Genomic DNA, 24832 nt, shown 5'->3' on the forward strand with positions numbered 1-24832 from the left:
TAATATAGCATCCTAAATCTCAGCGTCTATTTATTGGAATGGAATTATATTTGTGAGAACTTATCTCAGTGCTACATGGCATGAATACTGGGTGGAGTCATTTAAAGCAAAACCACTAGACTCACTTCACATTTTCAAAGACTAAACAACTACTTCCAAAGCTTGGAAAGTTAAGCAAGTATATTAAAATAGTGTCCTTAGACAAATCTCTATTTAAGGGAGATTTCTGACTCTCTGGATCTCAGTCCCACATGTTGGTCAAGCCATCTATTTACTCAGACTTGGATCTAAGGAGATACAGAGATGTTCAAAGGCAGACTCTGAAAATACGGATTTTCTTTGAACATGAAAAGATGATCTCCATCAGGAAGCTAATAACCTTAACTTAAATGAGATGTCTTTAAGTCTACCTATATTGTTAAGAAGTTCCATAAACTCACTGTATTAGTCAAGATTCTCCAGAAAAATAGCACTACATATATATACATGTGTGTATATATGCACATTTCATTTTATTGTGCAGATATTACATTATTTATTATGTCTTGCAGATATTGCATTATCTACAAATTGAAGGTATGTGGAAACCTTCTGTCAACGATGTGCATCAGCGCCTTTTTAACAACAGCACATGCTTACTTTGAGTCTCTGTATCAGTATTTTTTTTTTGAGATGGAGTTTCGCTCTTGTTACCCAGGCTGGAGTGCAATGCCGCGATCTCGGCTCACCGCAACCTCCGCCTCCTGGGTTCAGGAAATTCTCCTGCCTCAGCCTCCTGAGTAGCTGGGATTACAGGCACGCGCCACCATGCCCGGCTAATTTTTTGTATTTTTAGTAGAGACGGGGTTTCACCATGTTGACCAGGATGGTCTCGATCTCTTGACCTCGTGATCCACCCTCCCTCAGCGTTCCAAAGTGCTGGGATTACAAGGCGTGAGCCACTGCGCACCGCTGCAATAAACTATTTTTAAATTAAGGTATCTACATTGCATTTTTAGACATAATGCTATCACACACTTAATAGACTACAGTGTCATATAACGTAACTTTTATATGCTATGGGAAACAAAAAAGTGTGTGACGACTTGCTTCATTTGGATATTTGCTTTATTGTGATATCTGAAACCAAACATGCAATATCTTCAAGGAATGTATATCTCTATCTTTAAATATAGATGCTTCTCTTTCTCTCTCTCTCTCTCTCTCTCTGTGTGTGTGTGTATGTGTGTGTGTGTGTGTACATATATATATATATGTCCTTACATTAAAGACATATATATATTGGCATCTACATGCATATATATATACATATAGAGAGAACAAATACATATATATGTATATAAAACAGTTATTATAAGAAATTACCTCACATTATTATGGGGGTTGGCGAGTTCAAATCTGCAATAGGGTTGTCAGGCTATAGCAAAACAAGGAAAGCCAGTGTTCCAGTGCCAGTTTGAAGGCTGGCAGGGTAAAGAATTCTCTCTTGCTCAGTGAGACTGGACTTTTTGTGCTATGCAGGCCTTCAACTGATTGAATGAGATCCACTCACATTATGGAGAGTGATATTTCACCAAAAGTTCATAAATTTAATTTGGGAACATCCAAAAACATACCCCCCCAAAAAAATTTCATGCGCAAGATCTGAGGCTGCTGTTGTTAATTTTATTTTTAATGATGTTTTATTGTATTCAGGATGCTATTTTTAAAAATACCAGAAATTGGGTAGTTTATAAACAACAACAACAAAATGTTTCTCACAGTACTAGAGGCCGGAAAGGCCAAGATCAAGGCTCCTGCAGATTCAGCATCTGGTAAGACCCCTCTTCTTTCTTCATAGAGAACAGGCTTTTTGCTGTGTCTCACATGGAAGCAAAGGCAAATGTGCTCTTTTGGATCCCTTTTAGAAGGACACTCATCCCATTCATGAGGGTTCTGCCCTCATGAGCACATTCCCTCCTAAAATTCCCATTTCCTTATACCATTGCCTTGTGGGTCAGGATTTTATCATATAAAGTTTGAGGAGACACAGACTTTCAGATCATAACATCAGGAGAAGCTTGAATTGAACATGAACTGAATTCAGTAGCTATAATTAATATAAAAGTAGAAATAATACAAACGATAATTTTTATATGTTTGACATTAAATTATTTATAAATTAGTGATTCAGCTTGCAAATAATCCCAAGTGCTTCCTTTCATCTTTCATCTGCATGCTATCTTTAAGCTAAGGCACTGTTTTCTTGTTGATAGTTCCTACCTACAAGTAAAAACAAAGAAGAAAAAAAAATGAGCTGAGAGATAAAATTATAATCAATCAATTTTGCTGCTGATGAAATTTTGTACAATATCTGTAGATTTCAATTATACACTTTTGAGTTCCACATTATCATAGACAGTCAGTAGTTTATATAATCTATAAGGAGCGCAGAAAATGTTGAATTCCAGAAATTATGTGAAAATCAAAGAACTTAATGCTATCTAGTGATTGATGCTACCTGGTGATTCAAATATGTTAGATTACAAATCTGATTTTTATAAGGCTTAGGTGATTGGCAAGGAAAAAAAGAATCTCTTGAACATTCCATTTGAACATTCCATTTCCAGCAATGTTCATTCGTTTGCGGCATAAAATGTTTTTATGAACCATATTAGTATTCTAATAGGATATTAGATAGCCTAAAGGAGACAATTTTGATTTACACCTGAATACTCACTTTAACTAACAGGTCTTCTTGAAACATTTGAGTAAATCTTCAAAGAGATACTAATGCAGAAAGAGCCCATAAACAATTTTTTCCTACATTTTGGAAGTCTCTCTGTGCTGAATAAATCTTAAAACTGATAGAATGTGTAGCTCGCCACTCCTTAAAAATGGAATTTTCAACTTGTACCATTTTATTATATCATCATTATTTTTCAAGTTATAAAAATGTATTTTAATAGAACAGAGATATTTATTGCCTTAATACACCAAAATAAAGCAACAATAACAATGACAACAACTGATCTGGCATACCCTGATAATCAAAATAGATAAAGCCTAAAAGTAAATAGTAAATGATTCTTTTTAAATATGTATTTTTATGCTGGTTTGTAGGTAGTAATAGCAAGCTGAACAAGATTTGGAGGAGGCAGAGCATGATTTATTAATATCATGAAATATACAAATTTCTCAGTGAACATTTAGAAGTTCAGGTACTAAGAAACATTTAAAAATCTTCAAAAATTTATTTTCAAAATATTAACTAAATAAATGAAGATGCAAATCCCAATCACAGTTCATAATTTTAGTAAACCCTTTCTTAGTAACTGATATGGCATGTTGACTAAAAAGGGCAACCATTAGGAAGGATATAAGATATTGACCAACTATCAAACACCTTGACCTATTAAATATTTAAGAATATCCAACATCTGCAGAATGCACATTCTATCCAAGTGCACATCTAAGACAGACTATCTGCGGGACTGCAAGTCTCAAAATTAATTTAGATATCAATGACAATATGATATTTAGAAGACACACAGATATTCAGCTGCTAAATAACCAATGACTCAAAGATATCACAAGGGACGTTTTCAATGAAAGGATAATGTAAATGTAAAACACGCAAGCATATAGGCACAGGTCAAGCAGTGCTGAAGGGAACAATTACCACCCAAAATGCCTTAGGAAAAAAAACCAAAAAGCATTAAAGCCAATTATTTAAATTTCTACACTAAAAAGCTAAAGAAATTAAAGCCCAAGTAAGAGAGTAAATAATCATATAGAAGCAGAATTTAATAAAATCATTAATAAAAAGTATTAATAAAAATTAGCAAAACCCAAGTTTCATTCTTTGAAAAGTTTTTAAAAATTAGTAAATCTTAGTGGACTGACTAAAGAGGATAAAACAGGAAGGAAAGAAGGAACGTTGAAGGGAGGGAGGGAAGGAATATGTTAGTAATATTAGGAGTAAATAAGAGAATATCATTATAGTAGCTACAGAAATTAAAAAAAAAAAAAGAATATGATGAACAACTTCAAAAATACTATTAAAATTGACAGTAAAAAGCCATGTTACCAAAATTAAGATTAAAATTTTTTTTTTTTTTTTTGAGACGGAGTTTCGCTCTTGTTACTTAGGCTGGAGTGCAATGGCGCAATCTCGGCTCACCGCAACCTCCGCCTCCTGGGTTCAGGCAATTCTCCTGCCTCAGCCTCCCGAGTAGCTGGGATTACAGGCATGCGCCACCATGCCCAGCTAGTTTTTTGTAATTTTTAGTAGAGACGGGGTTTCACCATGTTGACCAGGATGGTCGATCTGTTGACCTCGTGATCCACCCGCCTCGGCCTCCCAAAGTGCTGGGATTACAGGCTTGAGCCACCGCACCCGGCCAAAAAGACATTTTGTCATCAATAACCTTCTGACGAAAAATTCCAGGTCCAGATGGTTTTACTTGTAAATTCTATTGAACATTTAAGATTTAAATAATAATTATCTAAAAAAAAAATAAAAAAGCAAGTAAAGAACATTTTACAATTTATTAGCTGACCTAATTCTAATACCAAAACCTGCTAATGACATTACAAGTTAACTACAAAATAGTAAACATGGATGTGAAACGCTTTGAAAAATTATTAGACTACAATAAATTTGTGTTCTTTTTGGAATAACATGAAAAGCAGTCTCTTTTGCTTTGATGATAAGAAAGCCTATCAAGGTCTTGCTCTGTATCAGATTAACTGTGAATCTCAGCAACTAATTAGCAGCCTTCAACATCATAATGGATCAGCATGGAATTAATCTGTACTGACTCAGCCCTTTAACCTAATGGTACCCCCTTGAATGTATTGCTTTTATTTCTTTGCCCAACAGGTCAACCTTCTTAATTAAAATTGCATACTAAAAATCTGTTGGAACTTCCCAACTTCCAAGATCCCAGATAGAAAATGCTATTTATTTTACCAGAAGTGATTCTGATAAGTAACGAAGCTATTATGTTCCAGTTCAAATTATAAGCATCCTTTATGTTTCTCTCACTAAGCTGTAGGTCCACTTCCATGGCTTTGAATCAATATTAAGTTTAGCTGAGGAATTAATGCCAATCATATTTAAATAAACTTCTATAAGTGACTGTTAAAAAGGCATTCAACTTTCTAGATGCCGTGAGACTCATATTTCTTATAGGATAGAACAAAAATATTGAGAATGATATACTTTATTTTACTGTGTATTATTTTCATTTGTGTCAAAAATCAGAGCTGTTTAAAGAAAAATATCTAGAAAATTATTTTCAGTTTAAAAAAGAGCTTATACTCACTGTCTCTGGATTTAGAAACTCTCAGAAGCTTTGATGAGTTATGGACACCTCCTTCATATAATGCACATATGAGCACAGATGAAACAAAATGCAAACAATTTCAGGCCTCCAGAAGTTCATCTGTGGAAGAGACCAGAACCTCAAATTAAGATGTACTAATCAAAGACTTTCTGATTTGGGTTTCCACATTTTTGAAACATTAATTTATAGAAGGTTTTTAAGAGGAATAAACAGTAAACAATCAAGATTGTATTTTCAGGAACTACTCTGACCCAGTAACTTAAAGCCAAATACTCAGTTTAATTAGGGAAGAGATAGACTAATAAGCCTAGAAAATAACATTTTGATAGTAGGCTTATCCCATCCACAAGCTTACCGTGTGACCTTAAACAAGGTGTTCAACCTCTCCAAGACTTTCTACATTGTTAGTTCAGAAAATAACGACATCTCTCACACAAAGTTATTGTGAGAAATGAATGATGAAATTCTCCTGAATATCCCTCACTGTGACTGGCACATTGATAGATTTCATAAACATTCGCCAGACTCACATATAGCAGATCATAGGGCTTTAGTCGCAAGCATCAACAATTCTCCGGAAGAGCTGCCTGTAAGTTCACAACTTCTCTCTCAGAGTAGTCCCTCACTAAACTTCACTGGGAGGTGCTGACGTATGGCATCACTGAAACAGCAAGAAGTGCAACAGTATAAACAAACAAAGCTAGGCCCTTGAAATTAAAGAACCCCAAAAGATTTATTCAACCAATCTCAAATTCCATTTACACATAAAACACAAATTCTTTGGTCATATAATAGAAACATCTGGGAACAGAACATAAGGATCAAAGGTGTAGAATGGAGTTGGGAAAATGAGTGCCCAGGATTGTGGTGCCCACCCCATCAGACTCTCAAGGATTTGAAGTGAAGGCATGACTGAGGTTCCCAGAATATCATTTTGATAGCTCTGCCGTTGCCAGTTCCTTCTTTTTCACATGGTAGTAGTCAAAATTCAGGAGGCATACCTTCTTAAAATCACATGGAACATCCAGGACTCAGTCAGTATTACATCCTAGTTCCTTCCATTCTTTATCCCACAAACAACACTCCTCATCCCTCTGCAGTTATTTTTACATTTTCTAGGCAGGAAAGCAAAAGTGACAGATGATTTTAAAAGTAAAGTGATCTGCCTTCTTTTATTTATATAAAGTGATTTATGCCAGATCAATTCTTTGCTGCTGCCTGTTACCATATTTTCATTTTTCTTATGATTCTGGTATATTCATGCTACCACATGTTGACAAATTATAAGCGCTTAGCCCCCCACTCCCATCTAAACATATATACACAAGTACACACTTCCTTCTTATTCTCCAGTCTAATTTCCATTAGAAGGCAACAAGCACTATACTTAACGTTTAACAAAGCACTATACTAAACATTTAGCAAAGAAGGCAGCAGGCACTATACTAAATATTTAACAAACATTAACTATTTTGTTTCCCTTAGGCATCATCCACATTTTAGTGATGAAGAAATCAATCTTAGTTTCTGTCCCAATAGAACAACCTGTAAAGTGGTAGAGCCACATTTTTTATATCAAAGCCCAGAACTTTTAATCACTAAATTGTACACTTACCTCCATATGTAAACTATCTATGTGTGTGCACAGGTGTTCCCAAACCTGAAATATTGTGCAATTCAGGAGCTCATGGGCTTATAAAGAAAAAAACAGGAGCTTCAACAAAAGCAACCTTAAATTAACTGGGGAAAATAAGGGTATCTAACTACTTTTTCATAACTTTGGTGCAACTCTGAGCTGAGTGACAGCAATGTAAGAGAGAAAGGCCTGAGGAAGGATAGAGCTAAATACTGAAGGGCAGTATAATCAAGGAGCCAGGAGTGTCCAAATTCTTTTGTGCAGGCAATCATACCTTACCTCTCCCAATGTTCTAAGGAGACTAAATGCAAAGTTCAATAACAAAATGGGAAAGCAAGAGATGCTTAGGTACTAGCTTTAATACTTAACACTCTGGCTAGGATTCAGGCCTAAGTAGGGTCCTATTCTTAGCTTGTGTCTCAGCCCCAGTCGGATTACTGTTATGTCTTAGAGCCAGTGCAGTGACCTAAGGCTTGTGCTTAAGTCTACTCACTTTCGTAATCACACAGTATTACCAAAGATAAGAAATGAGAGGAACCAAAGACCCTCAAATTCTCTGTTCTATTGGAGTGTGAAATCCAAGAGAAAGTGAGAAAGAATGGAGCCTATTTCTCCAATAATAACTGTCCTATTCACTATGCCAACTCTGGCTAATCACAGGAGTATCAAGATTTTGGCCATGTGAAGAGGTATCTAGCAGAGGCTGTATAAAGTCTTTTAAAAGGGGAGCGAAGACTGCAAATTACCCCCTTCACACACACACGCACACACACACGCACACACACACACAAACACACACGCACACACACGCACACACACACACACACACCTGTTTAATCATTCATGGACACTACAAATGTTTAGGTGGCTGTTTTCTGTCCTAGAGATAATTTAATAAATGAGACAAGTGGATGTGCAATCATCAACATTATATCTTAGTGAAGATATAATATTGCACGATTGATAAAGACAACAGAAATTATTATGTAAAAAGTAATTTCAGAGAGTGATAATTGCTATTGATGAAAATGGATCAGGGTCATACAAATGAATTTCACCCAATGAGGGAAAAACCAAGAATTTGAAGTCGAAAAGTCTGGGTTCTTGAGAAACACTCTGTTGCTCAATGTTCGGCTGTATAGTTAATCTTCCATGTAGCACTATATTGCCATCTGTAGAATGAAAAGATCAGCATTATTTAAGTGCTTAATACTTTCAGGAAACAAATATAAATAGCTAATGTTGGCTAACATCTTGTTTTATCCAAGCAGTGCACTAAATATATTACTTACATGAATTTTTATCCATAAAACAATCCCAGATGGTAGATGCCACATCTATGGCTGTCTTACAAATGATAAAACCAAGACAGGTAAAAGCTAGTTATATAGTTTGGATATTTGTTTCCACCAAAATCTCATGTTGAATTGTAATCCCCAGTGCTGGAGGTGGGGCCTAGTAGAAGGTGTTTGGATCATGAGGGTGGATCCCTCATGGTTTGGTGCTGTCTTTGGGATTGTGAGTTCTTGCAAAATCTGGTCATTTAAAAGCATGTGGCACTTGCTTCTACCCCTATGCTCTCTCTTGCATTTTTGCTATGTCATGCTTCACCTCTTGTCATGAGTAAAATCTTCCTGAGGCCTCCCCAGAAGCAGATGCTGGCACCATACTCCCTGTACAGCAGAAATGTGAGCCAATTAAACCTTTTTTCTTTATAAACTATCAAGTAATGCAAGAACAGACTAACACAGTTAATGTACTCAAGAGCATGCATCTAGAAGGGGAAGTATTGAAAAAAAATTGAACTAAGGTAATCTGTTAAATTGGAGCATAACACTATACCATAATTGCTTATAAAAAAGAGTAGGCTTACGCCCACAATCCCAGCATTTTTGGAGGTTGAAGCAAGTGGATCACAAAGTCAGGAGTTCAAGACCAGCCTGGTCAAAATGGTGAAGCCCTGTCTCTACTAAAAATACAAAAATAGCTAAGTATGGTGGTGGGCACCTGTAATCCCAGCTACTTGGGAGGCTCGGGCAGGGAATTGCTTGACCCTGGGAAGTGGAGGTTGCAGTGAACCGAGATCACACCACTGAACTCCAGCCTGGGCAGCAGAGTGAGACTTTGTCTCAAAAAAAAAAAAAAAAGAATCTATCCATACACAGATGCTTATTGAAATTGGTGTAGTTAATTTTTATTCTGAGCCACTGAGGAAACCCAGGTGGAGATCCACGTGGTCTCAGGATAGAGTTATGACTCTTTTTTTTTTTTTCTCTTAGCTGAGATTCTCTCACCCAGGAGAATTGAGAATGAGTCCTTAAGTATGTAAATGTATTTTCTTTAGGGCACAAATCCTACTGAAAGAGGGAAGATGGTAAGTTAAATGAATAAATTCCATGGTTTTGTTGTTTATCTTTTGTCCTTAAATGTTCCTCCATTGAAAATGTGCTTTTAATGACATGGAATTTGAAAAATTATTGCGTGCTCTAGAAAAGTGATATACAGACATAGAGGGATATTAGGAGACGGAAAAACAATTCACTGCCTCATAAGGTTGGCTTAATATTTGCCCAATTCCCAGGCATATAAAGAGTGGCATGAGAATATGAAAGTCAGGTAAGGCATTCACTGCTTCTCAAAGAGATTCAGTCCTGTTTCAGGGACCAAGCAGGAGTAAGAAATCAATAGTTCTTTCAAAAGTAGTGAGCATTATGGAATTAAATACACGAAGAGTGCAAAGCATTCTAGAATCTAGAGGGCAGAGATAACTGAGTTAAGGGTTCCAGTTTTGCATGCTGCTTCTTTTAGCCCTCCCAGTGACCCACCTAGTTTCACATTTTGAATCTGGCATAGTGGATATAGAGCAGGGGGAATGATAGCCAAGGAACTCCACAACGTGATAGTGTTAGAAACAATCTTCAAGGTGATTAACCAAACACAGACTGACTTTAAGAATATAGATGGGAGCAGCATGAATGAGAGAGGCATGAAAGTGAGATGCAAGAATGAGAAAATGTGAGGGGGAAGAAATAACAAAGTTACGTGGAGCAAAGCTGTTAGATGGATGTGGCAAGATGTGAAGCTGAATAGATTATGCAAGTCTTTAAATACCAGGCAAGGTAGGTTGAACCCTAGTCTCATTATCCAGGGCGGTTGCCTTGGGGGAAATAATTATCTTCCTAAAGAGGTGAGCTCAGCATCTGGGTACAGTAAGACTGTGTTGCTTTGCCTTGCCTTAGATGTTCCCAGTTCTGGACTAAGCCAAGTCAAAAGGCTTACAGCCTAGTTTTTATAGGCAGTGCCATCATTAAGCGACAAAGCATCATGGAGATTTGAAATGAACAAATTAAACATGCCTGTCACTCAGCCCGGCTGTGTGTGGTGGCAAATGCAGCCGGCTCCACTCTATTTGAGCCAGGTCTCTTGGGAACAATTTAAAAAGTGTGACTTAAATGAAGTCACTGTAAATGAGTCTGTACAGGGCAGCACTGAATATGCCATGTGGAAATCAGGCTGTTTGTGTCAGAGAATAGATGGCAACCTCCGGGCTGGAGGGAGAGTTGCATTTTAAGGGCTAGGCATTCAGTCTTCATAACATTTAACATGATTCTCAACATTACTTAAGCGATAAAACTGTTCACTACTATCAAGATTGGAGATATTTGTATAATACATATATGTTCTAATTTCTGACATTTAGCATGGATCTCATTTAGAAATAACAAAGAAAACTTCCAAAGGCCTGTCAGTAATAAATGGAAAGGTAAATCTTCTATATGTGGGTTCTGAAGTAATCTTTATATATGGTGTATGCACACAGTAATGAACTTTCAAAAAGTGAACTCCCCAGAATATTTATGTATGGAAATGAGATCTCTTTACATCTTAAACAGCAATTATTGTTTTTTTAAAAAGAGTTCATGATTTGGAATCAGACAGGCCTGAATTCCAAAACTGGCACTGTCATTGACTATAACCTTCAACAAGCCATTTCACTTGCTAAACCTCAGTGTATTGTCAAGTAAGCATAATAATATACACCTGCAATGTTACAGAGAGGAATAAATAAAAAGGCATGTCACTGGTGCATAATAGGCATACATCAAATAATGCAGTATGTCTATTTATTCTAAAATGTGCTCATTGCTTTAACCATATTTTGAAATTTTTCTTATCTAAATCTTCTCCAAAGAAAGGACCTTAGTATAACAAATGAGCAAATGACTTATATAACTTATTTTCTAAAAGTAATATTCTTCTTTTTAATCCAAAGTCAGATTACATGTTTGAAAAAAAAATTACCATTAGGTTACTCAAATCAGTTAATTATTTTGGCACATTTTTTTTTCTGACCCCTTCTTACATACCAATTAGTGCTCTTCAAATTGATTGCTCACCTTATCCCACAGACTTATTTCTAATGATTTTTGACCACTTCCTAAATTCCAATCTAAGACACAAATCACAGACAGGCAGGTTGTGAAATCTGTCACCCCGTTTATTGCCAAGCTTGACTGAAATGATCCATCCACTAAGTGGATATTACCTTCCCACATCAACACTCAACAGGCATCCCTCCTAAAGACACACAATCAAAAACGATGATGTTTATGGTTGGTTCAGAAAGAGGAGGTGGGTATTTTTCCATCAATAATTTGCTGCAAGTAGCTGACCTCTGCCAGAGTCTCCAAAACCTTATGAAGGACTATTTATGGGAGAAGATGAATTTACCTTAAAGGACAGAGATCAGACATGATGACAGGTACCCAAATAAGGGTACACCCTTCATGAATTGGAGGAAAATATGAAAAACAGAATCCCAGAAATATTTCAGTCAGTGACAGCATCCATTCCTGAAAAAAACTCCTAGGCTCACCTATGCTTTTAGAAACATTTTATCTGATTCACTCATTTTTGAATCCCAAACTCTTAGTACCTGCCTGGTCTATTGCAGGGACCATCACAAGGAATCAATACATACTCAAGTGAAAAAATTTGGATGTATAAGTTTTTAAGAATTCCATGTCATTTCTTTGAAAACATACATTCCCTAGTTTTCTTTTAAAACATGGCACATTCCACAAACGTTACTGCCTAAACTTTGTTTACAAAGTCTCTGACAGGAATATACTACACCCAAGATTATTACAGTTTAACTTCAACCATCTAAGGTTTAAAGGCAGCAAGAATACTGCCATCAATTTTAGTAAAAATTCACTGTCATCACATCTGAGAGAGAATGCCAGGCTTCACTGATTGATCCGATATGTACTTCTGGTCTTCAGATTTTTACCTTTTAGGAAAACAAGGTACACTTTATCATTTAAAGGTATGTAATTATAAGACTCTGGCACTGTTTCTAAGTAGCTAGTTCGAAAGAAACTTGACTTTATTCTTAAGACTGTAAGAACCACCACTGAGCATGGATGTTGCATGAATGGAAGTGAAAGTGAATGGAAAGAACACAGATGTGGTATCAGGAATTGCAATCCCATCTGTATCCATGGTTACTTTCGTAGCTTGTCCAGGATGCTTAACATCTCTAGACTTCAGTTTCCTTGTATAGAGATATAGATAATAATTTCTACCTTCTGGGATTCTTGCAATGATTCCATGAAACAAAATAAATGACTATATATTATAGGTCTTGGTATGCAGTAGGTGCTCAAATCAGTCTGCATTTGCAAAGGTTATATAAGTGGCCAAGTGGTTATATGGCCTCCTGCTCTATTTTATGGGAGGCAGGCAGAAAGCTCATATCACATCAGAATCCTGGAGACAATGAGAAAGCATGTCCTAATAGCCTCCCAGGGGAGACAGGGAGGCAAGCAAGAGGGGGACGGCCTCTTTGCAGGTCCTCACAGGCCTCCCCTCCTTTCAGGTTCTGGAATTATCACAAAGAGTTCCTCCAAGACTCAGAAAAGTGGCAGTTCAAGCCTTGGCTTGTGTGGCCTGTGTAAATGTGCACGAGGTCCATACTCCCCTACAATCATACTTGTGTTACTTTTTTCCATTAAGAAAAATACATTAGTTTGCATTTGCCACCAGAATTTTCTCAAATCTCAACAACATCATAATAAAGCTAAAATTGTAGAGTTTTCACACAAAGTTTTCAACCTATGCTTTGACTAGAATCGACTAGGAATGACATTTTAATTGCTTAGATAACCTAAGTTAATAATCTTTAGTTGCATTTTTAAGGATATAGCAAAATCATTTTTATTTTATCAGTAAAAAACCTTATTTCTTTATAAAATCATGCCTCCTAACTCTCATCATAATTCACCTTGAAATCCATTAGAAAGAATTTGGAGGATAATAAAATAACCAAAATTCTCAAGAAAGGTTGACTTGGAACCTCAAGGCACAAAGAAAAATAGGCCATGTGGGATTCGAGTAGGGATGAGTTTTGGGGTTTAATCTTTCTGACTAGTAGCCACTTTCCATCACCTTGCTTGTCCAGCTACCTCTTGGTGCCATAGAGCAAGAGAAAATAACATAGCTTTAATGCACATCTCACTGAATCCTGTCCAACATTTATTTACACCACATAACTTGTGATGAAAAGCAACCACATGTGGGGAAGAATCTTAAGATCTAGAAGTCAGCAGATCTCTGATATTTTTTAGCATTTTTTTCTTTTACACAGAATCTCATGCTGTTGCCCAGGCTAGAGTGCAGTGGCGTGATCTCAGTTCACTAATACTGCTGCCTCTCATATTCATGATTCTCCTGCCTCAGCCTCCCAAGTAGCTGGGACTACAGGAACAGGACACCGTGCCCAGCTAATTTTTTTTTTTTTTTTTGTACTTTTAGTAGAGATGGGGTTTCACTGTGTTAGCCGGGATGATCTACATCTCCTGACCTTGTGATCTGCCCGCCTTGGCCTCCCAAATTGCTAGGATTATAGGCATGAGCCACCACACCCAGACCTTTCTTAGCTTTTTAATAGCAGGCGAATTAGTAGGAGCACCTCAGCCTCAATTTCCTTGTTTTCTCAACTATTGTGATAAATTTCGAGAAAATCTTATTGACTAACATTTCTCTTGGGGATAGCACTAAATTTTTTTTAAATAATCTATCTTGGTGAAGAAACAAATTCCAAACAAAAACACAAAAAGTATTTTTTTAAAACGTGTTGGGGGGCAGATGTGGCCATTAAATCTGTTAGCATGAGTATAAAACATTTGTTTTGCTTTAAAAAATAGGGGGATAAAATGAATAAAGGGAAGAACCGGGAAGACAGGTGGATAAAGGGAAAATAGAGGTCAGATGAAGCTGTAATAAGTGAACACCTACAACTTCTGCCAGAGATTTTTTTTTTTATTGGCTTCAGGAACAATGTCAACCAGTGTGTGGGGCAGACTGGAAATGCTGGAAAGTTAATATCCTTGGAAGTAACTAGGGTCTGGAATATATATCTCAGCCTGCATGTCATACCATTGGCTGTGATGAGATCTCTTAGGCATATTCTACAATGCCTCCACAGGTTCCTTACTGGAACGGAGCTCCAATTTATCTATAGTGGTAATTAGCTTGATTATATAAATTTTATCAGTTTATTCCTTTCTTTCCTACCTCACTTTTTCACTCACCTACCTGTATCCTCTTGGATGAACTCCTACATAAAGTATTGGCACTTAACTTTTTGTATTATAATCTGTTTCTGCAAAAATTCAAACCAAAATAAGAGTTTATAAGATGAAACTCAGAGCTAGTATACATTCCAATGGTTCAGGATTTGAATGTCGCCATAGGAAAATAAGTTGCTTAGAATATTCATAAAATTAGAAGACAGGTTTTGTACTTATGCAAGATATGCAATTAGTGGCTTCATGGCAAGTTAAAATAGGTACATGAGAGGTCCACTTAACATCTGATTTCCAGTTGTGTAAAAAGTGCTACTATAATAGATTGGCTTAGTCTAATACATGTCTCACTGAGTCCTGTTCAACATTTCTTGAGGTTTAAAATAAAAGGAATAATACATATACAAATGGATTGTAAACTATTAAGTTCATGACAAATATGTATGACATCTCAACCTTGTGATTTTGCTATATGATTGAAATTTATTTTGATCAGATGTATATTATTAGCTCTTACCAACTTTGCCAAGTTCACTTAGCTGTATCACAAGTCTGAAAGAGAGCATGCATTGTTACATTTTCTCCTCCTTATTCCCAGTCTAAAAACCGTCCTTCTTATCAGAAGAGATCTGTAGCCGCAGCAGTTTTTGCATGAAATCTCTCTGTTAAAACATGCAGCTTGGGGGTAGGTCACATAAGGGATTATTTGCATAGTGAAAATAAAATGATACTGGAATCTTACAGAAGACCACTCCCCTGTCCCAATGGTTATGAAGAGGCAAAGACTGTATTTGTCATGTGTATTTTGTGTATTAGGGATTATTTCTCTGAACTAGGTACTGATCATGGCACAGCCAGTAAGTGAGCTTCTGAACACTGTTTTTACTGGTTTGTTTTGTTATCTGAGCCATGGTTTTTAACTGATATCTGCTATCCTCCTTTAAGGTCCAAGCTTCATGGCACTTACGTGCTAAATAAGACATAGTAACTTGCTTTTTTACCTTAGGGCTCTTAAAGAAGACAGTATCACTTTGAGAACATGGCTTTGTCACAGAAACAGCATGCGAACTGGTTCATGGAGTATTATTACAGCTCCAAGACTGTATGTAGTGTGCCTCTTTGTTCAGAGGTATTATGGGTCCATCCCTCTAGATGTCCAAAATAATTGCAGGTCAGGATGAAAAAGAAGGTATTTCTTGCTATGAGGATTCACCTTTTATCACCTCCTAGCTCACTATATTTTGTTATTTCCTGATTGGCAGCAATGTCCAAAGCTTGTTCCTAAACTTTTAAGAAATTGTAGCTAAAAAGAACATCCAGAAAAATAAATGCCTGAGTTACCAGATTTAAAGCAGGCCACCATGGAGAATGTGACCCAGGGAGTTCACACAGAGGCCAGCAAAAGTTTTGTCCCTAGACTCATTTCAATTCCCAAAAAAGAAAGATGAGAATTGAGACCTTGGCCTTTCAATGTTTTGTAATGTAAAATCATTACTGCACATGAACTTCCATAAGAATGCACATGTGTGGGTCAACTTCACAGGAACATGCCCAGGAGCCCAGGGGTCAGGAAGGTCTGGCGCTGGACTGCACTTACTCCACCTCTTGTGTTGGTCACATCTGCCACAGTGGTAGATTTAAGTCCTGCTAACTGACCACAAAATTGAAGACATGACCTCCTGCACGGTATGCTGCCCTATAGACACACCTGGGTCACAGGTATACAAAAGAAAAAGGAAAGAGAAGGAAAATGGCAAAAGAAAAAGAAGAAAAATGACTGAAATGAAAGAATCATTAAAAAGAATTAGATTGCTAGGGTAAAGTTACTCACATTAGAATAATGCTACTTAGGTGAAGTGTGTCACAATAGGAAAAAACACCAGTTTAGGAGAAAGAGTTTGAATGTCCACTAGGTGATATCTCCAGTTTTGTCATCTGTAAAGTAGAAATGTCTACTTCAATTTATTTTTTTATATAAAACATCAAACAAAAAGAGTTGTAAGAATTTAAACTCTTGTGTGCAAAGTGTCTAGCACACTCTAGAAAAAAAGAAGTCCTATTTAATAGTGAACATCAGTACCAATGCTCAATGTTTTTCAGTGAGTAAATCTGAACAATTCTATACAACAAAGCCATATTTTATATTTTAATAGAGTCATGTATTAAGCACTAGTGTTATTTTAGGAGTAGATGTGTAAATAATCTAAAAGAGTAAGCAAGCCAAAAGTCACATATATTTGGAAAAGCTGCACAGTATTGATTCTAATATCAGTCTGCACTTAATGAATTCAAAATCAAGAATGTGACATAGAATGGAAAAATATGAAGTGATTGAATTTAGATCCCTAATAACTGAGTCTAAATAATAATAATAATCCCACCAATACCTCAATAACACTATAGCTCTCTTGCAATATACTGAATAACTTTGCATATTCCAGTATATAACCTTGCACTAAGACATTTACTTAGCCTTCATTTCTTCATATACTGAATGGAGAGACTGGATAAGACAGATGGTACTTGCCAAGTTTGAAATCTCATAGTTATAGAAAATTTAATAATTGTGTGAACTAAAAAATAATGCATTTCATTCATTGTAAACCAAAATGAACATTTTGTTCAAAGAATTACATAGCTTTTTATTTCCTTTTCAAAGTTAAATTTTAAAACATTGTATATATTGAGACATTGATATCAATATTGTGAAGTTGTGGTTGAGGTCTCGCTCCCTTGACTCTTTCTAGATTCGTGGACATTTGTATCTAACTCCCTGCCAGGGCATGACATTGCATCAGGTTGGGAAAGATAAGAGGAGTCGTCTGCTCTGCCAAACTCAGGAAATTTAAATTTGCCATAGATTATCCACAAGTTGGACATTCTATGGGCTCATTTTGTAAAGAAAGATGTAGAAAAATATAGATGCATCCTACCTTCAGGATACACTGCCAGAATTACTTTCTTCTAAGTATTCTGAAGAGTAAGTTTAAACTTACAGAATACAGATAATTTTTCAGTTTCCTTTATAAGACTGTATAATACAGAAATTGAAATGGAAATCAGGCTGGCCCACAGAAACAAACACACAAATGTATACCACATGCTTTAGTGGAGTGCATGAATAGGCAGCTTGGAACCCATTTAAGTTTATTCATTTGATGGAAGGAATATTCTTTAGACCTTAAAGCCTTTATCCAGGCTACAATAAAACAAGCTGTATCACATGTGTCTTCTCTCTTGCACTCCCATTGCCTCTCAGCTAACCTAAGGACTGATATGCATATGCAAAATAGTCTATTCCTTTTACTGTATAACCAGGCTCAATGGTGTTTATGTAGTAGTTTGGAGTTGGGGAAAAGTGGGTTATTTCAAATGCTCACATTCCAAAACAAACCAATGCTCTGCTCCTCAGAGAACAAAGCTCACTAAATGTTTGCTGCTGGCAAATGGATATGCTCTGAAGCTGTCCCATGAGATTGCTTTGACAGATGTCAGCTGATGGACATTTGCACAAAAGTCTCTAAAATGCCTTATTTTACACCCAGTGTCAGTTGGCACATTACCTTTTTATACCTTCTGTATTTCCATTAAATTAGGTTGGAAACAATGCCTCCTATTTACTGAGCAAATTCTTTTCTATGTTAAATGGTGAACAATCACAACCATTACTCTGTCAACCATTTCCATCCACTCAATTAAAAACGCCTACACACTGCCTTCTGAATCGTAGTAACCCCTGAGTGGAGCCTAAGTCTGGCATTCACTACTGGTGAAAACTCTCTGATCACATTGGGATGACAGCAGAAGGTTCTTTCATTTGCAGCCTTCTTAGGGATTCTGAGAAAGTTAACCATGTTCTATGGACTGTTGGCAAAGTGTCATGTCCCTATTGAAAGAAAAATGTTCCATGACTTACCAAAAAGCCATTATGAATATCAAAGAGTTACTTTGAAAGTATGTTTTGATGAATTAAGTATAAATGAAGATAAAATGTACCAGTTGGAGATTGTATTTTTTTAACTGTGAGTTCAATGTCTATGTATTCCAGATATGGTCAAATTCAAAAACATGGGAAAATGGAAAAAAGAGACTAACTTTAAACCTCTAAAATATTGTCATTTTCTCTAGTGGTTCAATAGGCACTTTTATAATTATCACATGCCCAAAAAGTCGTCAATCTGATGATATGCAATCTAGGAAATGTTTCTAAATTGATATCTAACCTCCCATTCACAAAGGTTTTTATCATAAATTTTAACAATAACATTTCATGTATTATTCATTTAATAATACATTGATTTACAAAATATTTTATTTAGTGACTATAAAGTACATATCACTTTGCAAGATCATGAAAGAAATCTATTCATCAAAAAATTCATTTATCTAGATATCATACATCTTGGTAGTCAACAAAATATTTATTCAAGAAACAGTATATATTAATACAAGTTAGCAGATGGTTACAAACTCAAGTTACCATATCAGGGGACGCCATAACTGACTTCAGGAGGTATGAAAAGAAAGGCAGTTTGAAAGTATATGATAATAGATACATTATAAGGTTTAATATTAACATTTTACCTAACTAAGCTTACTGTTCCAATACATAATTGATTAAAGGGGATTGAGAAGAGCTTGTGATAATTGAAAAGAAAATACTTTCAGATTCAATTGTAATTCAATGTGCCCATTGTTGTTGACAATTTAAGCTATTTGGTAACCATCAGGTTTAAGATGAAAAACATACTCTGGGTCAAAAGCAATGCCATTTTTGTGGCAATGAAAAAAAAAAACAAACCTATATTACAGATTGATTCCATGCTGTGTCTAACACTCTATGCTGTATTTTTCTGTAACATTTTCTAATAATACTTTGAATGCAGAACTAGATATCAATAACTTCCTAGTTTACAATTCAGAACATTTCTTTTAATAAGAAGTAACAAAACAGTTTGAATTGTTCTGCAAATAATTGGGTTCCATAATTCATTGATATTGAATCTAAATTATTTCTTTAAAATTCTCTTATTTACTTCAATTTGTAGTTAATATTTGCAACATTCCTTTTAGAAATGTGCGGTTGTTTTTAAAATAAAAAAAAATTGAATGAAAAATACAAACCAAATTTGACCAATAATGAGTTTGTGGTTCCCTTATGAAGATTTTTCTGTTTGACTATATAAAAGCACACTCTTCAAAAGAGATACAATACCAGGATTTAGTTTTCATAGGTTTACAAATCTGATTTTGAAGTTTTTCTAGTTCCACATACTCAGCTATGTTCATGTAACAAAAAAAGTTCAATCTAGTAACTAACAAAAAATGGCAGAAGAATAAATTAGAGTGTGATGGTGCCACATAAAGGTAGGGCCACGGGAACTTGAAGTGAGCACTGCTCTGTCAGAAAGGGATAAATGCAGTTAGAAAATTTGTATGAAAGAAATATTTATCAAGGAAAAGAAATACATGGAGGTTTATGGCTTCTGAGTAGAAGGATATACTTTCTGATGCAGATTCTGCCACATACTAGCTGTACTGTGGAAACATCATTGATTCCAATTTGTATACTAGAAGAGAGATTAGCATACTTCAAAAGATGGTACAACTTGTTTTTAATAATATTCTGAAAACAGTTATAATGTATTATAGGATTTTAAGAATAGTTATTAGAGCCAAGATCCCAGAATGAGGACTTATTTTGTCTGCCTGCCATAAGAAATTGGACTCTTTATAGGAGCTCAGGGGAAAAGAGAGCTAGGGCACATTAGAACTTCCAGCTATCTGGAGCCAAGACACAAGCATTGTTCTTTCCAACAGTAGTCATGAGTTACATATGGCCATTTAAACTTAGATTTAAATTGATGAAATTAACTGTAAGAATTCATCTCTGGCATGGTGGTAGCATTTCAAGTGCCTAATCATTACATATGGCTAACATGACCATATTGGACCACATACAAACAGATAATTTCCATCATCACAGGAAGTTATTTTTTATAAGCTCTGCTTTAGAACTGTAGTTCTAAACTAGGGGCAATATCACTCTCCAGGAGATATGGCCATGTCTGGAGACGTTTTGGTGATCACAATTGGAGTGGCATAGGTCACTGGTACTGCAAAATACTCTTGGATACACTGCCTTGAATGCATTGCAATGAATTCCTCGTCGACACAGAAAAAGACATTTCGGTTTCAAAAGTAACAAGCTTAAGAAATCCCGCTCTAGATCAAGCAAGGCCAAGTTTCAAATATCAGTTCCCCTGGCATGTGGACTGTGGGGAAAGAATTGACTCTGGAGAAAGTCATCTCAACTTTTAACACTTGTCAGCTTTTTGAAAGAAGCTCTATGTGTGATAATGATTTGTCACCTTACATGATACATGGAGCAGAAACCTCTGGGAAATAAATAGTTCTGGGAAACATATAAAGGATATGAAATGAAAGCAAATGCTGCTACTAGAACCATGCCTGGGACTATATCAATAAGATTAGAAAATCAACAGTGGCCAGGCGTGATGGCTCACACCTGTAATCCCAGCATTTAGGGAGGCTGAAGTGGGCAGATCACCTGAGGGCAGGAGTTCGAGGTCAGCCTGACCAACATGGTGAAACCCCACCTCTACTGAAAATACAAAAATTAGCTAGGTATGGTGGTGCACACCTGTAATCACAGCTACTAGGGAAGCTGAGGCAGGAGAATTGCTTGAACCCAGGTGGAGGTTGCAGTGAGTGGAGATTATATTACTGCACTCCAGCCTGGGAGAAAGAGCGAATCTCCATCTTAAAAAAATAATAATGATAAATAAACATCAATATTGCTGTCTTTAGACTATGACAGGTGCAGCAAATGCAAGGAATAAAAAGAAACAATAACAGGAAGCCAAAGCAACCACTAGACGCCACCTGGTAAGCCAAGTGGCAATGTAAAGAAGGAGTTAATACGGCCACATTCAGAAGACTATAATTTTTATTTGTAATGAAGAACAGTAAAACATATGTCCACCAGTGTATTAGAGACTATCTCCTTCAAATACTAAATTATGTTTTTACCATGAAAAAGATAATAAATCATACTAACTGTAGCAGACACTGCCCTTATCTCCTTGGATTCCTTTTATCAGTTCGGCAACCCACCCCCACGTAGTCTATGACTGACTCTGAGATGTGAAAGTGCTGCTCCCTTGCCTTGAGGCTGAACAAATTCAGTGTAATTTATGCTCCAGAACTCTCCGCAGGGTCAGAACAAGGTTAGAATTTTGCTTGAAATTCTATCTTCGCTTGGCTCCTCGTCCCACCCTGTCTTGTTCCTAATTCTCTGGGTTTCTCTTCCTCAAACTCTTGCACTTCCTTAATTCATCATTGCACCATGCTTCAGGGGCTACTACTGGAGAGTCTGATCTAAGGCTGTAAACCTAAGATCCTTTCACATGTAATATCTAGAGTGTGCGCCTATGTAAAGGCAGAGCTTCTCTTTGTTAGCTGAGCTCGGTCATTTAGACAAATCATCCCCTGGCTCCTGGCAATAATAACAATAATAATAATAATAAACTTCTTCCTTCCCAGTTCAGTGTTTGAGAGGTCTGTTTCTCGAGGCTGCTCCTGCTACATTAGTAGTTATATTCCTCTCTTAGTCCTCAGTCATCCTTATGTCACCACAGAGAGAACCTCTTTTCATGCTCTTGCCCTCTTGTCTTGATTCAGACACTGTTTCAAATAGATCTTGCATTCATAGATCTATCTGAGATAGGATTTTATCAGAGCAGAAAAGATTTAAAGCAGGGATGTTAATGTTAATGTGATTACTAGAAACGTTGGATCATCTCCAGATGGGCTTCTCAGAACTACTCTCAAAGGAGTAATCAGAATTGTCCTACCAAGACATGCTGCCTTTGCCACATTCAGAAAACTGAGAGCTGAAGATCCCAGTATCCTGAATTCTGGTCCAGGATTACATTTTCTTAGTTCTGATCCCAAGATTAAGAAGCAGCTTCCAGATCTATTGTCTCCACAGCCACACCATGACTGCTAAGTCCACACCAGCAAAGTGTGTGTTTCATATGTGCTGCTCTTCCTCCCAATTAACCAAATTTAATTTGATCAGACATGCATGGTATTGATAAGGCTGAGTTATATTCAGGATATTAATTACAAGGAATTTCACAAAATGTAGATTCTTTGTGAAATATATTGCGTTTACAGTAGATGCAAAGCTTGTAAACCTATATAAGAGGTTAGAGCAGGGGTTGAGCAAGTCTTTCTGTTATGTCTTCTATGGATATGAATCCTCTCCAAATTTATCAATGCGATTTTTTTAACTTAGTGTTCAGCTTTTATTCACTTATGAGCAGAATAGTTTTATTAATAGCTGGTAATAACAGATGCTGTTTATTGGATGCTAATTACTGGCTAAGCATTGTTGTAAAGTACTTCACAAAATTTGATCAATGCAATTCTAATCAAAATCCCAAAAATACTTCTCATAGCCTCTTATATGGAGTACAAAATTTATATGGAAGAGCAAATGAAAAATATGGCCAACAGATTACTGAAGAAAAAAATGGTGATGGTAGATTTTCTATGCCAGATGATATTATTCATTGTGAAGTAATAGAAATAAGACAGGATGGATTGTTATGATCATAAATGAATAAGTCAATGGCACAGATAGAAATGTTTACAAAAACAGAATGATATATATAGGTTTTTACACACACACATTTTCAAATACATTATTGACCACAATTATGTACAAGGCAGAACTCTAAATTGTTAGAGCAAGGAACAGGAAAGCATCTTTAAACCTTCGTGATGATACAAAAAAGAAAAACGGTAAAAGAGGTGATAATAAGGGAAATGATAAATCCATCCCCATTAAAATTAGCAATGTATATTTTTCATTAGCCACTACAAAGTAAAAAAAACACCAACACAAACTGGAAAGAAATATTTACAACATATATAATGAACAAAGGGTTAGTGTACAAAATACAGACAGGAAATATTTAAAAGCCTTTACAAGAAAAGAATAGAAAAATTGGCAAAGTACACAAACAAGTATTTAACAAAGCAAAGACTAATAGCCAACAAACATATGAAAAGTCTTTCACTTCACTAGCAAGCAATGTATGGCAAATTAAAATAATGAACTACCATTTTTACTCATTAGATTGGCAAAATAATCTGACAAGATCAAGTCATGGAGATAATGTAGATTAATAGGGAAATAGGAACATATGTGCACTTACAGAGGGAAAATAAATTGCTACCTCTGCCTTGGAAAACAATGTAATATTATCTAATAAAATAGAAGATGCATGCATGTCTTAGCCTGTTTGTATGGCTATAACAAAATAACTTAGTCTGGGTATTTACAAAGAATGTAAATTTATTTCTGAAGGCTGGGAAGTCCCAGATTAAGGTGACAGAAGGTTGAGTGTTCTGCTGAGGGTGGCAAATTCACACGGTAGAAGGAGGAAAGACAAAAGAGAAGAATACTGCATTCTCCATGGCAGAGACATGGAAGGACAAAAGGGTCAGATAGCTCTCTGAAACCTCCTTTATAAGAACATTAAGGGGCACTGCCTTCAAGACGTAATCACCTTCTAAAAACACCATCTCTTAAAACTATCACCTTGAGTCATAAGTTCCACCATATGAATTTTGGGGGGGACACATACACACAAAGCATGACTCAGCAATATGAAACCTAGGCATATACTTCTGAGAAATTCTTATACCTGTGCACTGGGACCCATGCAAAAGACCTAGAGTTAAAAGAACTTACTGTGGCTAATTTGAACAAACTTAATTTTGAATAAAACCACAAAAAATACTTACAGAATTATATCAGTTACATAATGTTTAGGAACATAAAACTTAAATATACAAATAATGTGTCAAATATGCATAAATACATATGTAATAACATTAAGACATACAAGGGAATGATAAATAAAATTTGGAATCGTGGTTTTCTGTTAGAGGGAGGGAGAAAAATGGGATGAACTGGACATACAGATTATTCTGTGTCTTAACTGGGGCAGTGGACAAAAACATGTTTGTTTATTTTTATTGTATAGAGATAAATTTTACTTATATACATGTTGTTATATATTTATATGTTTATATTTATTACTTACTGCATGATTTTAACAGAAAAAGAAAGTAATTTTACAACAAAATTAATGGTAAGAAAAGAAAAATGTTATTAAAGTTGCAAAAGGCAAGAGTAAAGAGGGATTTTCATTTTACACATTAATTAACATATATTTTCC

At 35.9% G+C, this 24832-nt stretch overlaps 1 long non-coding RNA gene across 2 annotated transcripts in view; it reads right to left on the reverse strand.

Annotated features, from left to right (window-relative positions):
* Window positions 1–2118: 2118 nt before the first annotated feature.
* LOC118145001 (uncharacterized) overlaps window positions 2119–24832 on the reverse strand; it is a 28257-nt gene continuing 5543 nt past the window's right edge. For both annotated transcript variants that reach the window (XR_013521740.1, XR_004730042.3), the window contains 5 exons: window positions 8012–8138; window positions 6332–6445; window positions 5861–5991; window positions 5310–5429; window positions 2119–2262 (listed from right to left, as the gene is read on the reverse strand). This is a non-coding gene — a long non-coding RNA (uncharacterized LOC118145001). The remainder of the gene's footprint in view (window positions 2263–5309; window positions 5430–5860; window positions 5992–6331; window positions 6446–8011; window positions 8139–24832) is intronic.

Source organism: Callithrix jacchus, chromosome 8 (assembly GCF_049354715.1).
Source record: "Callithrix jacchus isolate 240 chromosome 8, calJac240_pri, whole genome shotgun sequence".
In the NCBI taxonomy this organism is placed as follows: Eukaryota; Metazoa; Chordata; class Mammalia; order Primates; family Cebidae; genus Callithrix; species Callithrix jacchus.